Source organism: Trichomycterus rosablanca, chromosome 22 (genome assembly GCF_030014385.1).
Source record: "Trichomycterus rosablanca isolate fTriRos1 chromosome 22, fTriRos1.hap1, whole genome shotgun sequence".
NCBI lineage: Eukaryota > Metazoa > Chordata > Actinopteri > Siluriformes > Trichomycteridae > Trichomycterus > Trichomycterus rosablanca.
In genome coordinates, this window is record NC_086009.1 from 5,841,161 (window position 1) to 5,860,251 (window position 19,091).

The following is a 19,091-nucleotide window of genomic DNA, read 5'->3' on the forward strand; positions in this document are numbered from 1 at the left end:
GTGTGTGCGTGTGCGTGTGTAAATGAAGGGGGTGTGGGACTTTTTGAGAAAGGGAGACCGCTCACATCAGAAAGCTTTAAGCCATTACTGTGCAAACAGCTTAATTAAGCTACATGGATAATCCAAGCATATAAGATTCATTAGCAATGTAAACAACAGCATTTATGAAAAGGTGAAAGCTGAGCCTGTGAAATTATTTCTTGTAGTAAACAGTAATAAGGGTACTTCAGTGCATCCTTTCTAAAAAAAACTCAATTTTTTTGAGCGGGTCAATAACTCAAGCCCGAGGCCTGTGCGGCATGAGATGGGCAACATGCATTACTCCTCTATTACCGCCACTTACAATTACCATTAGCCTAATGACTCTCTCCCGCCGACTATCATTCATTCCCTCTGCATTCTCACTGCAGTTCGGTCAAGTATGCGCAATGCGTTACAGACAGGACAGACTCGCCTTTTGCTATTCAGTTTGATTTTTGCCTTGTGTAAAGATTAAAAGCAAGGAAATGACAATTATTTCCGGATGAGAGTAGATTTCACTGTTTCACTGCTGGCACTGATCATTTGTAATAATATAATAATTCTCAAATATATGTGCAGTGTTTTGCTACACTATGGTAATCATATAGCAGTGTATGCCTTTATACCTGGGTCATTATCTTGACAGTGTGGCATTTAAAGGGGAATTAAGCTTAAACATTAATAAATAAAATGAAATTAAAAGTTTTTTAATATTCATCACTGTACACTGATGATCCAAAACATTAGGACCACCCACAAAATTGTGCATGGCGATGCCATACTCATAGTACATGTGTTGATGAGCAAGAAACCACCTACAGGTTGTTGTGCAGCCAAGACTCACATAAAACCTAAAGGCTATGACATCTGGTACTGACCAACAGAAGGGCTACTGTGGCTCGAATTGCATAGTCGCAGGCCAGTGAATGTGCTCATGCTACCCCTTGTTCTACTATCAAAAGTGTAGGTGCTTTTGCGTAGTGGGCATTTAAGAATCAGAACTGGGAATCAAAGCAATGGAAGGTTGACTGGTTTGACAAATCCTGTTTTCCTCGAAATAATGTGGACAACGGGGAATTACTGTGGAGGAGATGGCACCAGGATGTACTGTAAGACAGTCCACCTTGCAACATACAGGAATTAAAGGACCTGCTTGTCATATCCTTGTATCAGATACCTCAGGACTCCATCAGATCTCTCGTAGGTGAACCCATTAAAGTTGGAAGAACATTATTTGTACTTTGTGACTTTGGGATGAGTATTAAAGGGCCCAATGTGTGCCAGGAAGCTATTGACCCAAGGAAGTTCATATTTATGCCAGTTTTTGCCAAATTCTAACCCTACTACCTGTATTACAAAGCATAAAGTGAGAACAGGCATTGTTTTGCCAATCCTCAGAAACATAATTTTGTGAGCCTGTGCTCACTGTAACCTCAGATTCTTATTCTTGGCTGATTGGAGTAAAACTTGGGTTGGTTGTCCAGTGATAGAGCCCATCAGCCTCAAGTTTCCATGTATTGTGCAGTCGAAAATGCTATTAGGCTTATCATGATTGGAAAGAGTGTCTATTTAAGTTAGATTTAAGTAGTTTTATAGTCAGCGTGAAGCAGCCTGGCCACTCTCAGCTATCATATACATATTTTTTAAAACATAATTTTGTTTTTATTCAAATTACTTTTTATTATTTATCAACAAGTAAATAAAAAGTATTCCCAGACTTCATTATCTTTAAATTACATTGTCCGGCAAGCTTTAAATCTTTACTATACATAATATTTTCTGGTATCAAGCTGGCAATTGACAAGTAGGCACAGTGAACCAAGTAAGATACACAGATAAGAGAAAGTATGCTTGGGAACCAGATAGCACACAGACAGTAGGTTGTAAATGTACCCACACTATGCATGTGCGTCAATGAAAGGCCAGTTTGATAAAGGATGGCTGCACCAACCTTCTGATTAATTATTTATTCTGCAGCAGGTAAAGTGGGAGCTGCACCCATGGTGTCCACATACTTCTACGATGCCTATTCAGACATCTCCCAATTTCTGTAGCTATTTCCACCTGCACAGAATATCCACAGAATAAGTAGCACACTATACCTAAATAACCCTGATATAAGAGGGAGTGGGGAAGCTGTTTTCACTCTGCACCTCTCAGAGGCTGTTTTTCCCTCTACAGCCACATTATTCTGGAGCAGTTCCAGTACCTTTAATTTATTTTGACAAATCAAGTGGCTGTACTTGTAGGAGGCTGTTTGCTTAAGCTGGAACCCTGCAGTGCGAGACCTGGGGAATCCTCTTTTATTGATCAGTCATGACATAATAGAAGCTGGCATTCACACTTCAGGTTCTGCTTCACTTAATAAAAACTTGCTGCTTAATATGGTCCAGTGTCTCTTTTATCTCTCCGTCTCTGATACATGGGATGAATTTTAAATTTGATACATCAGCTGCAGTTGAAGTTAAAAGTTTATACGCTTTGTACTCATGGAACATGTACTCATGTCAAGTCTTATGATTCTTACAGTTGTTTTTCTCTAAAACTATTCGAAGCAACACTGCTGTAGGGTGGGAGGGATGATGTCTGGCATAGTCTTGCTGAACTAACTATAGACTTTGTGGGAAAAGACACAAAGCATATGATGCCAGCATATGGCTCTCTGCAATCCCAATGTATGCCCCTGCATCAATGAAAGATGTTGGCTAGCACACATTTCGCCTTCGGCATGAGGAACTTGATGCCCATTTTTCATATGTTTCTCTACTTACTATCCCAGTGTATGTCCCTGCATCAGTAATAGATGTTGGTTTTTGCACCTTTTACTGATAAAATTTGTCTGGATGATCCTTTTCGTCCTTGGCATAATGAACTTGATGTCTATTTTTCCTGAGAACAAGCTAAACTGGGGACTCATTGGATTCATTTTTAAAACTATGCCCTCTCTGCCTTACTTGCTTATTTTGGAATGTTTTAAAACTGTGTATCAGGGCCACTGCCGTAGACCAAGACAAGACTGAGACAAGACTTAGATTAGACCAGGATAAGGGCAAAGTTGTCTTAAGAGTAAGACCAGTTTGAAGAACTACAGCCCTGCTAATCTAGTTTACCAACCAGATGCACATTTTTAAGCTGTTCTTGAGGCATGTGAGGCACTTTAGGACTGTATAAAAAATCTTTGAATTTTGTTGTTTCTGCACAATTAATGTAAATGTGTTTTTTTATTTATTTTAATTTCAGTGCGATTAAAGACAAAGCTTACTTAGGCAACAGAGTTAATGATGATAGCAGAGGAAGATCATTAAGCAATCCTATGAGAAAATCTAAAGGGTTTCCTTTAAACTAAATTCCTTTCATTAACAATCATATTAAGTTTATTTGTTTTTGCCTATTCAGAAAATGTTTGGTTTATTTTAATGGCCTTTTTATGGTGTTGTGTTAAGTGCCGTTTGAGGTATGAATTTAATTTAGACCATATGCTGACCCCCACCTTTCACTGCTGATATGTGCTTTGAACACGTATACAGCATTGTAAACTGTCCTTGCATTTTTATTTAGAATTTTTTACAGTTGAACTGTGAATCTAGGGTTAGGGTTAGGGTCTGGCCGTGCCTGAGGGAGGAGAGATTAAATGGGTTTCATTGCTACAGAGACAGAAATGTGACTTCTGCAGTCTGGTCAAGGGAAAAATCTCTGATAATCCACCACTGGCGAGTGAAAAGAAGCTACCCTACCTGACCACATTGCTGGTGCAGGTGGTGGTCAGGCAGACTTAGAAACTTCCAGAACTCTGAAATGAGTCAGAAAATATAAAAGCAGACTCATCCAAGTTTCACTTTTGAAATGTTTTTTGAAATCTGTTCCAGTCCATACACAGAGGACAGGTGGAAGGTGTTAAAGATGAGAAAACAGAAGGAGAGGGAGAGAGGGAGAATAACATAAAACTGAGGAGTGTTTTTAAAGCCACACCTGAGACCCAAGATCAACTAGGAGCAAGCTTTATTCTTTTACCTTTTTTACATTTGTTTGTGTCTGGCACAATGTGAGCAGATGTGTGGATTTTCAAACCAGACCCAGCCAGTAAACATGTTTACAGTATAAAAAGCTGATAAAATGGTAATAAGTGTTTACCCAGTTTCACCTGGCAAGACAACTGTTCTATATAAGAAGGAAAGCAAGAGGAGTTTAGGATCGCACCAACCCTACTAGTCTATAAACCCTTCAGGTTTCAGGACTAAAAGAAGCTTTTAAGCCAAAGCTGTAGGTGATGGCCTGAAGACCTGAGAAGATTACATGTGGTTCTCAAGAAGTCTCTTATAGTGTGTAAGGTTTCTGCACTGTAAAAGCACTTTAGAGACTCGATTGCCATGGAAACTCCAAAAGGACCAGAACATTTAGGGAAGTATTGACCATGTGTTCCTCAACTCGCATGTTTAATTTTCTGTAAGAGCAAAAACTGAAGGAACTATGGAAGAAAATTGTTGTCTCAGATATTGTGGTTGATAATCGATAAGTAATTTTATGTACGCTATATGGCCAAAAATATGTGGACACCTTTTCTAATTATTGACTTAACCAGGTGTATAAATGTAATCATATGAAAAAAATTACGTTTCCAACTTTGTGACAACAGTTTAGGGAAAGCACTTTCCTTTCCAGCATGACTAACTACTATGCACAGGGCAAGCTCTATATTTTTTTATTTATTTTTTAGGATTTTATGTAATGTTTTCACCAGGTAGTTACAGGTTTCAGTGCCTCGACCAGACTGTCACTGAGTCACATTGCTGCACAAATCCAAACGTAAGACGCACAAAATCTTGTGAAAGTCATTCCAGAGGAATGGAGGCTGTTATAGTCACCTGGTCACAATGAAATTATATTCAGATTTTATGCTTAGTATAATCTGTATACTAGTATTATGCTGTTTTGTGCATTAAAGCCTTAAAGCCTCATAGGTGCTTGAGGTGTAGCTGGGAGTGAAATGCACAGAGATAAGCAGCATGTCTGTTGTTAAGCTGGTGTAAAATGTTATAAGCAGATAAGGAACTACAGTGAGAACAGAATGGAGGTTCCAAAGTCCAACACCCAAGTGTTAAATTGTAATGTGACTAGAGTAGTATAAGAAGAGGCCCACAGTTCTGTTCCTGGTTCTTCAGAATACATACTGCTGTAAGAACCCACAATTGTGTTTTAATAAATTTTCTTCAATCCAGTTCATTGATACCAGTACCGTTTGACTTCTTTTAAATTCTCACCACATTTTTCCATGACATGTCTACATATTTATAAACCACCAGTTTTCCAACATCTGTTTATTTTAATCATACAACAAGCCAGAATATTTTTTTTAATTATTAAGTCCAACAATACCTCAAGCTGCAAGAATAGATTAAAAGATATACAGCAGATGTGCTGAGGAATTATTTTATTTAGACACCATCAAAATCCTAAATGTAAAGTAAACTCCAAATATGAACAAGTGTTCTTCTAAAACATTGTGTTTCTTCAGTATCAACAGGAAGGACAGTAGCTAATTTAAAAACAATGACATTGTATATGCAGAGGTTTATGATAAATTGTACATGTTCATGTAAACTTAATTAATCTCACACCATTCCTCCTCTAAGGTTTTATTTTCTTGCTGCCTTCAAATCCGTCTCCATCTTGTAGATATGAGCGTCTGCTTCCATCCCTGCAGCTCACGTGGCTCAGCCAAGCAAAAGAGAAAAAAAAAGGCAGAGCAACACTGCAGCATCACAAATCATCAGGCTGTTTGGGCTCCACGCTGGCTACAGGCCAGAGCTGCTCAAATAAGACACAGTGTAACTGCCTCAGCTCGGAGATTATAATCATACATCAATTTGGAGCAAGAGAGGAGGTGTGTTTATGTGTGTGAGAAGGCGAGGGGGGTTTTCACTGTGGAAAAGCTTCTTTAGATCTCAAATCGTCTAACACATTGTACTGTGAGGCTGAGTGAGAATACGCTTGTCCTGATACAACCTGCTAATGATGGTACAACATTCATTCATTCGTGCATTGTCTGTTTTACCACCGTTTCAACCTGGTCAGGGTCGTGGTGGGTCTCAGTCAGTCAGGAAACACCCCGGACAGGTCACCAGACAGGTCATCAGAGGGCAGACACACATTCATTCACATTTTAATAGCTTCTATTTAGCTGAGTGCATGTCTTTGAAGCTGTGATAGGAAATAGGAGTACCCAGACGAAACCCACACAGACACAGAGAGGAGGACATGCAAACTCCAGACAGAAAGGAGAGGCCGAGAAATCGAACCCAGAGCCTTTTTGCTGTGAGGTGACAGTGCTGTCCACTTACTCACTCACTTTCTTAACCTCTTATCCAATCAGGGTCTCAGGAAGGGGGGATGGGGGTTGGGGTTAGGGTGCTGGAACCTATCCCAGCTTTTCAATTGGCCCAAGGCACACAGTACCACCCTGGACGGGGAGCCAGTCTGTCGCAGGGCAGACACACATACACACCCACACACACTCATACACACACCCATTCACCTATAGGGCAATTCAGTGTCTCCAGTTAGCCTGACTGCATGTTTTTGGACTGTGGGAGGAAACCGGAGCTCCCAGAGGAAACCGGAGCTCCCAGAGGAAACCCTCGCAGGCACAGGGAGAACATGCAAACTCCACACAGAAAGGACCCGGACCGCCCCGCCTGGGGATCGAACCTTCTTGCTGTGAGGCGACAGTGCTACCCACCGAGCCGCCCAGTGCTGTCCACTGCGGCAATAAAAATATGTTATCAGAAAGATTCTTGATCATTTGTAATAGCTGGTGATGTCATTTTGTGTCATAGTAACAAAACAAAAGCATCAATTAGTTCATTTACTGTCTGTTTTACCACTGCTGTCCTGGTCAGGGTCGTGGTGGGTCTGATTAATTGGGGAAAGGTAGAAAACACCCCGGACAGGTCACCAGTCCATCACAGGGCAGATTATGAATAATTAATGCAGTATATGAATGATTATGTTACATATTTAACCGAACGTTTATATTGTTAATTTATCCAGTCTGCCTCCTTGTACTTTCTGCAATTTGTTTTCAAATATGTGAATCTAAAGAACCCGGGTGTGTTTATCACAAAGGCTGGCATTTAAAATACAATAAACGTCCAGCTTGATAGCAGTAAATGCCAGACACAGAGGTTCCACACTTGTAAAAAAACATGAGAGCAATATCAGCTGCTGCAGTTCATTCACCGAGGAAACATTAGGCTTAAAGATTCATTAGTACCTATGAATTCCACGGCCATGATTCCTTTTCCCATTACCGAAGCTGTCAGCGGTGGTACTGCTATATTTGTTGGCCTTACAGTGGAGAGATATTATGAGATCAATATAGCTTTTGTTCCTAAAAGTCATTACATTAAAGTGCAGTGTGTGGGTGGGTGTTGAAAGTGTGTGTGTGTGTGTTAGGGGTAGGTATGAACTCGATGTCTACCCATGTGGCCACTAGTCACTTATAAAAATGAGAAGGGCTGCTGGTACAAAACATGAAATGTATGTTTTATATGTGGTCACCTACTAGCTATTATTTGTGAGGTTTTTTTTACTAGGGGGGTCTGTGATATTCAGTCACTTCTATACCATTTATTCATGTATTCATGGTGGGTCAGGCTGCAGCTGGAAGCTGGAAATATTGGACGCAAGTCATGAGCACAACCTAGCAGGACATGTTTTTAGTCTATTGGTACGGTAGTAGGGTAGCATGGCGGCCCGGTGGGTAGCACTGTTGCCTCACAGCAAGAAGGTCCTGGGTTCGATCCCCAGGTGGAGCAGTCTGAGTACTTTCTTTGTGGTGTTTGCATGTTTTCCCCATGTCTCTGTGGGTTTACTCCGGGTGCTCTGGTTTCATTTGCAGCTTTTAGCAGACACTTATCCAAATCGATTTACAATTATGACTGAATACAGTTTGAACAATTGAGTGTTAAGAGCCTTGCTTAGAGGCCCAACAGTGGTAACTTGGCGGTGATGGGGCTTGAACCAGCAACCTTCTGATTACTAGTCCTGTACCTTAACCACTGTCCTCTTACAGTCCAAAAACATCAGGTTAGTTAGAGTTTACTCACAGTAAACGTTACCTATATTTTTCATCAGCCAGCCTCTCAAAGCTCAGTCTGGCCACCCCTTAGCACCCCTGAGGGAGTCGAGAGCTCTTCATACACACTTAACACCCTAATCAGGCCTCAATTTGAGCAGCACTTACCCACACATCTAAAAGCTTCAGAAAGGAGTGCCTGTTGAACCCTCACACCTCTCCCTAATTGACACCATTCACTGTCCTTGCACCTTTTCTCATCCACACCATCCAGTGTCCTTGCATTGTCCTTGCACGTAATGACTAATGGCTGCTCAACAACCTGTCAGCTTTTTGTGGCTTGTCCCTCTTAGACCACTGTAAGTGGGTACTCATCACACCTGCCTGTGAGCACCCCTTGTTTGGATTTTCAATGCATATTCTACACGCTTGTGTTTTATTATATTTTATACATATTCTGTTGTGCAGCCTTGGTGGACTTCTGAGGGTATAGGGACATTGAGCAGGTTTCTGCTTGGGAAATATCATTTTATATCTAATCCAGATTTCATTAGATGATCTGAACAGCCAGGAGGTTTAATTTCTGACACTTGCATTTATTCATTTGACAGCTTTTATTAAAGAGATTCACAAGTGACAATGTTAAAAGAGCTGAGAGCACTCTAAGTGCTGCAAAATTACATTTCCTCAAATTGACTAGAAACTACTGCATGGTGGTTATAGAAATACATGAAATCCCAGCCAATTACATGAGTTAGTAAGTCATACATAGTACTGTAGTGTAGACCACAAGGTTTTAACTTTTAGCCAATGGGCTATTTATTGAGGGGCCATTTATTGTGTTTGCCCCTCACCTGTTCTATTTTTGCTAATTCGGCACATTTAAATGTTCAAATCTTCCAACTAGTTTTAAAATAAGATGAAGGAAGACAAGTAAAATGCAAATTGCTGCTTTTAAATGATCATTCCTTTTGGTAAAGATTTATGTAAAACCTATATCACTCATGTGAAAATCATAATAACTGGTTATGCCACATTTGAAAGTCAAATCAAATGCTTGCGATAACTCATGCGAGTCTTTTAGTCACTTTGGAGAAATGTTGGCCCACATTTTGGCTACATTGGAGGTTTTTCAAGCAGGAACTCTCAGTTTAAGGTCTTGCCGCAGCATCTCAATGGGATTTAAGTCAAGACTTTGATTCGTCCACTGCAGAGGCTCAATTCTGAGGTGGAATTGCTTATGTTTGAATCACTGTTCCGGCATAAACCAACTGAGCTTTTAAGCTTTAGGTCACAAACTAAGAGGAAGACGTTTGCCTTCAATATTATCTGAAGCAGAATTTATGGTTCTATCAATTATGAGAAGTCGTTCCGGTTCTGCAAAAGCACAACAGCCCCAGACCATCACACTACCACCACCATGATTGACTGTCAGTATGATGTTCCTATAGTAAAATGCAGCATTAGCTTTACCCCAGATGAGACCCATGTCTTCCAATAAGTTCAATTTTTTAACTCGCCAGTCTACAGAATATTATGTATTTGTCAAATGTAAGAAAGGTCTTTGTTTTTCTTGGTCAGCACTGGTTTGCAGTTTGCAACTCCCTTATAGATGCCATCTTACCTTCTAGAATGCTTTACATTGCCAGACAGGTTTTATTTATGATGTTTTGATTTAACAAGTCTGGCAGTAATCAAACTTGGGTGTGGCTTTCAAAACTGAACCCAATTGCCAATTGTATTTTGTTAAATGGTTGATGTAGTAGCTAAAGGGGGGATTACCTTTTCACACAAGGCTATTTTTTCCATATAGGGCCAGGTACAGCTGAACAGCATTTTTTCTTCAATAAATAAACCAATGCATTTATTTGGCTTATCTTTGTCTAATATTAAAGTAGTTTGATGATTTGAAACAGATACGTGTGACCAATATGCAAAAACAAAGAACATTGGGAGGGGGCAAATACTTTTTCTCAGCTTCTTCCCAAGTTAATGTCTGTTTTCAATCACCTATAAACTAAATCCTGCAACGATCCGTCAAACGTGTATACTAATACAATGATCACACCCAGTGCTGCAGGACTAAATGGACCACGTCCTTGATTCACCGATCCTGACTTGAATCAGTGTCACATTGTTCTTCACAACAACCAGCAGGGAACAGGATAAAAGTGCCTACCATCAGAGGACCTCTCACATCATTTATTATTGAGTCAGGACTGGAGAACAGCAAGACCGTTGAGGAGAGAGCTGATGAAAAAAAATGCTCTGTGGATGCACAGCGTGTTGTGGATGCAGCTCAGCACAGGAGGCACAAGAAGGAGGCAAAAAAAAAGATGAGACAGAGGGGCACTACAAGAGAAAAAAGCACAAACAGAATCTGAAGAGCTCTCAGATGATTTTCAGTGTGTCTGGCCTCTCGGATGTTCAAAAACTTGTTTTTTTAAAAGCATATTAATATGTATTATTTTATATGAAATACTAACATTGTGTGACAAATGTAAATACACCGAAGCATCACAGCCAAATCTATATCGAGTAGGGTGAAGGGTGAACAGGGTGGAGAATTGTAATGAATCCAGATGCTCACTAATAGATGCGCAGCATCATTTGGATCCCCTTGCCAGATTTGGAAAAAAGGTCACTGCAAACCAGTACAAAAGTACACTGACTAAAAACATTTTTATACAGATGAAAGTGGTCTCTTCTAAGGTGTCACTGGCCTCATTCACAAGGCACGTAGGGTCACTGGATGCTTTGATGAGTATAAAAACTATTTAACTCACAAACACTTTTAGTCACAAGATCTTTGGCAGTGTACCTTGAGTAATTATCAGACTGTCAGACAAAGCTTTTTTCCCAGTTTAGGCTTTCAGACAGAGGCAGAACAAGTTTAATACGATTATCCTCTACTGTGGATTATTTATTCAAGCCTAATCTTTGGGTTAGTCTTAGTCTTAATAGTCTATTGTTCTTTCCACTCATTCATAAAAGTCCTGACACCAAACAGTTGATCCATGAACATGTTTCTTGACTAAGTCTGACCTAGGTAGTCTGGCTGTAAATTCAGTATTCATCATTTCTTTTTGATGGACTGAAGTGAGCACTGAGGTGTACCAAAAGTACAAATGGACAAAAGTATGTTGACACCTGCCAATGAATTAATTGAGCATCCCAGTCTAAAACCATGGACATTATGGACATTTTCATGGAGATGGTCAATTTATATTGCTATTACACATAAACTAGTCTTTATGTGAGACGTCCGAGAAGACATTTCACAGGATTTTGGAGTGTGCCAGTGCAAAATTGTACCCATTCCCTCAAAGAAGCATTTTTGAGGTAATAGCAATGATGTTGGACAACAGGGCCAGGCTCCCAAATGACATTTTGAAGGCAACTGGGGTCAAACCATGGATGAAAGCATTCCCTAAACCATTGCCACAAAATTGGAATCACAATACTTGTTTTATATTCATTTCATTTTTCATATTAGCAATAGGTGAAATAGGTGATGGCTAAAACACATGACCTCTGTAATTATAATGAGTGTCCATATATTTTTGCACATGTTGTGTATGTTTAGTACATGTAACTTGATAACCTGAATTTGTTCTGCGTACACAATGATTATGTTAATAGCCGTTAAAAAGAGATGAATTATTTATTTTTGTACAAACTCAGTTCCAAAACAATTGGGACAGTAGATAAAATACTGAAAAAAGAATAAAACAAAAAGCAGTGAATTGTAAAATGTCTTATACAATGAATTAATGTTAATTTAAAAAAGAAACATTTAATGTTTTACCCAAATAAATGCTCATTTCTAATTTATGTCTCAAGAACATCTGTACAAACAGATAAAAATCATGGAGCAGCTTTTTCTCAAGGTTGGAAAGAAACCCAAACTGCCATTTATGTCCATATAGTCACGTAACTCAAGAACCACTAAAATAAATCCTATTCTTTGTTAGTTATTTCTATTATGTACATTATGTTTTGATCTTGTTGCTTAGTACTAATGTGATTGGGCAGTTATAAAAAAGCATTTCACTGCTAGTTATACTAGTTAAACTTGGCTGAATTTTAAAACTGATCACATTGACATTGCTTAAGTTTTAGCATTTTTGTGGAAATTGATAGATTTTGGGGGTAAAAAGCTTCTCAGCATTCTCACTATCAGGAAACGATGCTTGACGTGTGATTATAGTTGTGAGTAGAGAAGAAGATGGTTGTAAATCCTTATGAAACAGATGAATAAAAATGGGACGGAAATAAAAGATGACATTTTACATTGATTTTTATTTCTTTTTATTTCAGTGCAGGCAGCTGATTTCCCCCGGTTATCTGACACACCTCTTGTGAGTGCTTTGTGTATCACCAGTGGTATATGTACCACTTTAAAAACCATTGTTTAGTACAGAGTTACCATACGCTACATATACAGCAGGTTGGAAGCTACAATGAGCAATACTGAATGAAGACCCTGATCTAAATTCGGATCTGTGTAACCTTCACCGAGATGGCTGATTTATGTAATTGTCTGTGTTCTCTTGTGTCAGAAACAAACTGTGGCAGACACCCTCATTTACCTGAGGTGAATATTACATGTCAGGGCTGTCACTGGCTTAGTAGGAGGTTGTCATTTCAACTTTCCTGAGCTGCCTATAAAGTCCGAGTGACAAAAGCGTCCTTCTCTGGCTTCAGTATTTGCATTCTGGGATAAACAAACAGCTGCTGTGTTTCCTGATGTGCATTTACAAGCAGCTAAGGCTAAATGCAGTATTTCAGTCACTTAACTAACTGTAGCCAAGGAAAACCAGAGTATTTAGTGCTTTCATTTACTCTAATGGAGATATGCTTGGGTAACTACAGGTCTTATTTAACCTGCTGCATGATGCTCAGGTTGACTCATCTATCCTCGCTCTAGTTTGTTTTCCTGTGTGCCGCCTACTCTTTCGGCTCCGCTCGGCGTGCTGACAACCTCCATTAAAGCAGTGAGGGATTTTCATAGCTGCTGGTTTAGTGCAGCAAAGGGTCTTGCTTTGTTGGCACAGGGAAGCCCTGGCACTGTGCCTGGAGGAGAGGTGTCAATCAGATCCCTTACCAAACCAGTGTTCAGATCTGGCTGGTTCCTCTGACGCTGCTACAGATGCTCAGGGCTTGGAATCTATCAGCCCAGCATCCCCAGTACAGTCTGTAATTATTAATATTGTGTCTGTTACATAATAGATGCAATCTTTTTGGAGGCCCTCGGGCTATAGTGATTTACTGTTTACCGTCAACAGATCATCAGCGGAGCATAACAGAGCGCGGCTGCAACAGTGCGAATGCCGTCATCAAACATTGCTCTACTGTTACAGTTGAAGTCAGCTGTTTACATGTATATCATACAATTGTTGCAACTGTTCTTCTTCTATAGCTGCTGTAATTTTAATTATTTCATAAATTCATTACAAATACAACAATAATACTTATTGTTACCTCTAGTCTAGGCGCCATCGTGAGCGGCAGCCTCTCCAGTAGCTCCGTCAGTGTTGTACTTCTATAGTGTTTCTATAGCGTTTCTATAGTGTATATTCTTTTATTCTATTTTGTGTCACTTTTTCTCACTAATTCTATCATGAATCTACCTTCAACAATTTCTCTCAGGATAAATAAAGTATCTATCTGTCTGTCTGTCTGTCTGTCTATTTGATTGTGGACAGTGTCACTTATGTTCCATCAGCTTGTAATTCATTGCAGATCTGTTTAAGCTTGTTCTTGAAATATCTTAACATTAGGGTAAATTGTCTCTCAGCATAAACTGTAAGTTATGTTTTTTTCCCAACCTTGACAAAGAGACTACTGTTCCAAGTATTAATTTTGGTTTTTTTTGCATTTTTCCCAATTTTCCTCCCAATCTAGTCGTATCCAATTACCTGATTGCATTACGCTTCCTGTCTACTGACACATGTGCAGTAGCCGATTGCATCTTTTCACCTGCACGAGGCAAGTTCATATGCGGATCAGCTTTGTGTACGGAGAGCCACACCCTGATTAACGCATTGTTTCTCGACTCTGTGCAGGCATCATCAGTCAGCAAGCAGAGGTCGTAACTGCATCAGTTATGAGGTTCCTATCCGGCTCCCCACCGTGTATGAACAACAGCCAATCGTTGTTCCTAGTATTTATTTTTATTTTTTATTTATTTTTATTTTATTTTTTATCAATATTATTATTATTATTATACAAAATGACAAAAAAACATACAAAATGTTTTCCTTTCTACATATGATTATATGTACTGTATATACAGTGTATCACAAAAGTGAGTACACCCCTCACATTTCTGCAGATATTTAAGTATATCTTTTCATGGGACAACACTGACAAAATGACACTTTGACACAATGAAAAGTAGTCTGTGTGCAGCTTATATAACAGTGTAAATTTATTCTTCCCTCAAAATAACTCAATATACAGCCATTAATGTCTAAACCACCGGCAACAAAAGTGAGTACACCCCTAAGAGACTACACCCCTAAATGTCCAAATTGAGCACTGCTTGTCATTTTCCCTCCAAAATGTCATGTGATTTGTTAGTGTTACTAGGTCTCAGGTGTGCATAGGGAGCAGGTGTGTTCAATTTAGTAGTACAGCTCTCACACTCTCTCATACTGGTCACTGAAAGTTCCAACATGGCACCTCATGGCAAAGAACTCTCTGAGGATCTTAAAAGACGAATTGTTGCGCTACATGAAGATGGCCAAGGCTACAAGAAGATTGCCAACACCCTGAAACTGAGCTGCAGCACAGTGGCCAAGATCATCCAGCGTTTTAAAAGAGCAGGGTCCACTCAGAACAGACCTCGCGTTGGTCGTCCAAAGAAGTTGAGTGCACGTGCTCAGCGTCACATCCAACTGCTGTCTTCGAAAGATAGGCGCAGGAGTGCTGTCAGCATTGCTGCAGAGATTGAAAAGGTGGGGGGTCAGCCTGTCAGTGCTCAGACCATACGCCGCACACTACATCGAATTGGTCTGCATGGCTGTCACCCCAGAAGGAAGCCTCTTCTGAAGTCTCTACACAAGAAAGCCCGCAAACAGTTTGCTGAAGACATGTCAACAAAGGACATGGATTACTGGAACCATGTCCTATGGTCTGATGAGACCAAGATTAATTTGTTTGGTTCAGATGGTCTCAAGCATGTGTGGCGGCAATCAGGTGAGGAGTACAAAGATAAGTGTGTCATGCCTACAGTCAAGCATGGTGGTGGGAATGCCATGGTCTGGGGCTGCATGAGTGCAGCAGGTGTTGGGGAGTTACATTTCATTGAGGGACACATGAACTCCAATATGTACTGTGAAATACTGAGCAGAGCATGATCCCCTCCCTCCGGAAACTGGGTCGCAGGGCAGTGTTCCAGCATGATAATGACCCCAAACACACCTCTAAGACGACCACTGCTTTATTGAAGAGGCTGAGGGTAAAGGTGATGGACTGGCCAAGCATGTCTCCAGACCTAAACCCAATCGAACATCTTTGGGGCATCCTCAAGCGGAAGGTGGAGGAGTGCAAAGTCTCGAATATCCGCCAGCTCCGTGATGTCGTCATGGAGGAGTGGAAAAGCATTCCAGTGGCAACCTGTGAAGCTCTGGTAAACTCCATGCCCAGGAGAGTTAAGGCAGTTCTGGGAAATAATGGTGGCCACACAAAATATTGACACTTCAGGAACTTTCACTAAGGGGTGTACTCACTTTTGTTGCCGGTGGTTTAGACATTAATGGCTGTATATTGAGTTATTTTGAGGGAAGAATAAATTTACACTGTTATATAAGCTGCACACAGACTACTTTTCATTGTGTCAAAGTGTCATTTTGTCAGTGTTGTCCCATGAAAAGATATACTTAAATATCTGCAGAAATGTGAGGGGTGTACTCACTTTTGTGATACACTGTATCTAATACTATATATGTATATAGTTATACTTATTACATAAATCATATATAAATCATAAATCATGTAATTATTATATTTTTTGCACAAAGCTATTACTAGAGCTTACTAGACTTTCTTACTGCAATGCCTGTTGTTTAATTTAATAAATACAGTCAAACTAGTCCTATTTATATGGGCAAAGAGAAGTCACCAGCTCTAGGAGGCAATTACACAAAGTTTAATGGCACTTCAGAACTTTTTATACTACTAATTAATAATCTACAGTAAATTGCTGTGTGTATATTTTTGATCTAGCAGATTTGGTCTTATTTTCAGAAAAGCGACAATCCATTTAGGAAAGAACTCAAATTTGTGAAACTAATGGGTTTGGATAATGAATTAATCCCTGTAAAACATATTTCACTCATGAGTCACTCAGTGTTAATGACAGTTTTATGGTGCCTACGTGACTTGTGGAATACAACAGCCTTCAAGTTGTAAATGAGCTACATATTGCCCTTTTTGCAGAAATAATGTCACATTTGAAAGATTAGTTACAGTTTTTCCTCCTAACCTTTTTTGTCACTCACTGCCCCAGTGAACAGAACTGACATGTTTGCTGCTCCCTCTACCATGAAACCTTTTACTGTGTCTTGTTCTCTCAGATTTGTAACAGGTGATCCTTTCTGCATTCATCGTTGTGAGATGTATTTTAAGTAGACTGGCCATCGCTAGCCATGAGTCTCAGAAAAAAAAACAACCTTGGATGTTTAGCATTCACAGGGGCATTGGTGCAGAACACATATTTTAAAAAGTTTTACTAGGTAAAAGTTTTTCTTTTTTCATAATGTTTTGATGCAGTATTAAAAATCAACACTAGTATAATACCCCCTCCAACATGTGCAGTATCGACTGCATCTTTTCACAGCCTTGTGCACGGAGAGCCACACCCTGATCAGCATTATTCCCCAACTCTGCGCAGGCGCCATCAATCAGCCAGCAGAGGTCATAATTGCACCAGTTATGAGGAACCCTGGTCCGGCTTGATACGATGTATTAAAAATCCCAGCGGCCAAATCAACATTTTTAAGTTACAGTTTTAGGTAACTTACAACTTTGTCTTAGTAAAAATAGGTCATTTAGAGTGTCTTGTAAACTGTTGATTTTTGTCAGTGAGTTTAAGTTAGCATCTAATTTGACTAGCCCCAGTTGGCTGTAATTAACCTAACAACTTATCTGTGTTTGTAATTTTACTTAGTAAAGCTAGTTCTCTTCTTTTGTTTCTATTATTGTGTCCACCTCCTGTACGGTTATAGTCTAAAGTTCATTTGCATTTGAAGGAGTCAAAAGTTTACTGATTCCTGCAAATGTTCTTTTTCCTGTACCTGAATGATCAATCTCTTCCTTATTTATTAATATTTTGGTATTGCTATATAGATTGTAGCTGTTGACTTTTCTGTGATAAACTTATGAAAACGAATTCATTTTTGTCTATACAGACGTGTATGTAAACTTTTGACTTCAGCTGTATATATGAATCTGGATACTCAGTAGTTTTCATGCAAGATCGAACACAATCCACCAGTCATCTTATAAAATCCTATTTTCTTGTCTGCTTATGAGGCAGATGCTCAATTAAGCTGCATTGTGCAGCATAAATCTTTGAACACTTCTAATTTAAAAGCTTTGCATTCTTTACCAGGAGACAAATAACAGCTGTGCAAAGTGTCCCAGGATATCAAGTGGAATACTGATCTTGTGTCTAAAATCCATCGCCTGTGTTAACACCTCACTACATAGCCAAAGATTTTGATTTGACACTTGAACATATCCAAACTCTAAGCACTGATATGTATTCAGGATTGTCTTTTTTATGGATTTTAAACTTGACAATGGCATTGTTCACTTATGCAAGGAAAACTAGATTGCAAATGCTGTTTCAGATAATCTCAACCCTGTTGGATGGTTGTTGTAAGGTCAGGAAAGCCAATTAATCCTTCACACTAACCATAATGTAGACCTTTTTCAGCAACATTGTCATGCTGAATTGAAAAAGCCTTTGTATGCTGTAACACTCGAATTTCCTTTTACTGAAAATAAGTGGCTATATCCCAAAAGGTAAGAAGTCCTTGGCTGTTATGACTTCTCCACCATGCCACCGTGCTTTGTTTGTAATTGCTCATGGTGATCTTGGGCTCGTTGGAGGCTAATCATACATAGAAACCAAGAGTTTCAGAAACAGAATGTAACTTGGTTGTTTGTACCTGGGTATATGTATGTTCTCATTCCTACTTGAGTGTATACAGTCTATGACATTAAAAGTAGCTGTCACTAGCCCTAGATATTAAGAAAAGATATTAAGAACAAATGCTAAAAAGGAAGCTATGGAGGTATGAATTGATGCCTGTTTTATAGGCAGCTATAACACACTTGTAAGCTATCACACTAACCGGGGCAGCTCTGGCAGACTGGCTAGCTTGAAAGTTAGCATCCCATGAGGGTGGCAAGCTAGATGTCACCAAAAGTCATTGTTTGTCTAGATTGATAATATGTGTGTGCCTGGCTTTATTTACTTCTTATGGCGTGAATAGCAAAATCCCCTAGAAGGAAGCAGTGTCTACATACTTTTACTCATATATTGTACAATAAAGTAAAGAAAGTGAGGATTAAGAGAAGCTTTCCGGATGAACTAACATGCACTCTGGATTAGCATTTGTGTGAGATGGAAGTCAAAACGCAAAGGTCAAATAAATCTTGAGAGAGGCTCCAGATACTTAACATGAATCTGTAGCAGCACCTAGTGTGTATGCTGGAACACTGCACTCTACTCCTAAGAAATAATAAAGTACCCTTGTATGTACCTCTGAACTAAGACTAAGTATGTGCTAAAACAAAGGGTTTTATTTCACATAAAATGTTTAGGATGATTCAGGTCAAAGTTTGGTATTGTTTTTAGCATGCCTTCAAAGCCCTAACAATGAACTTAACAGTTGGGAGATGAACTGAACAGTTGAGGAATCTGTAGATAGATAGATAGATAGATAGATAGATAGATAGATAGATAGATAGATAGATAGAT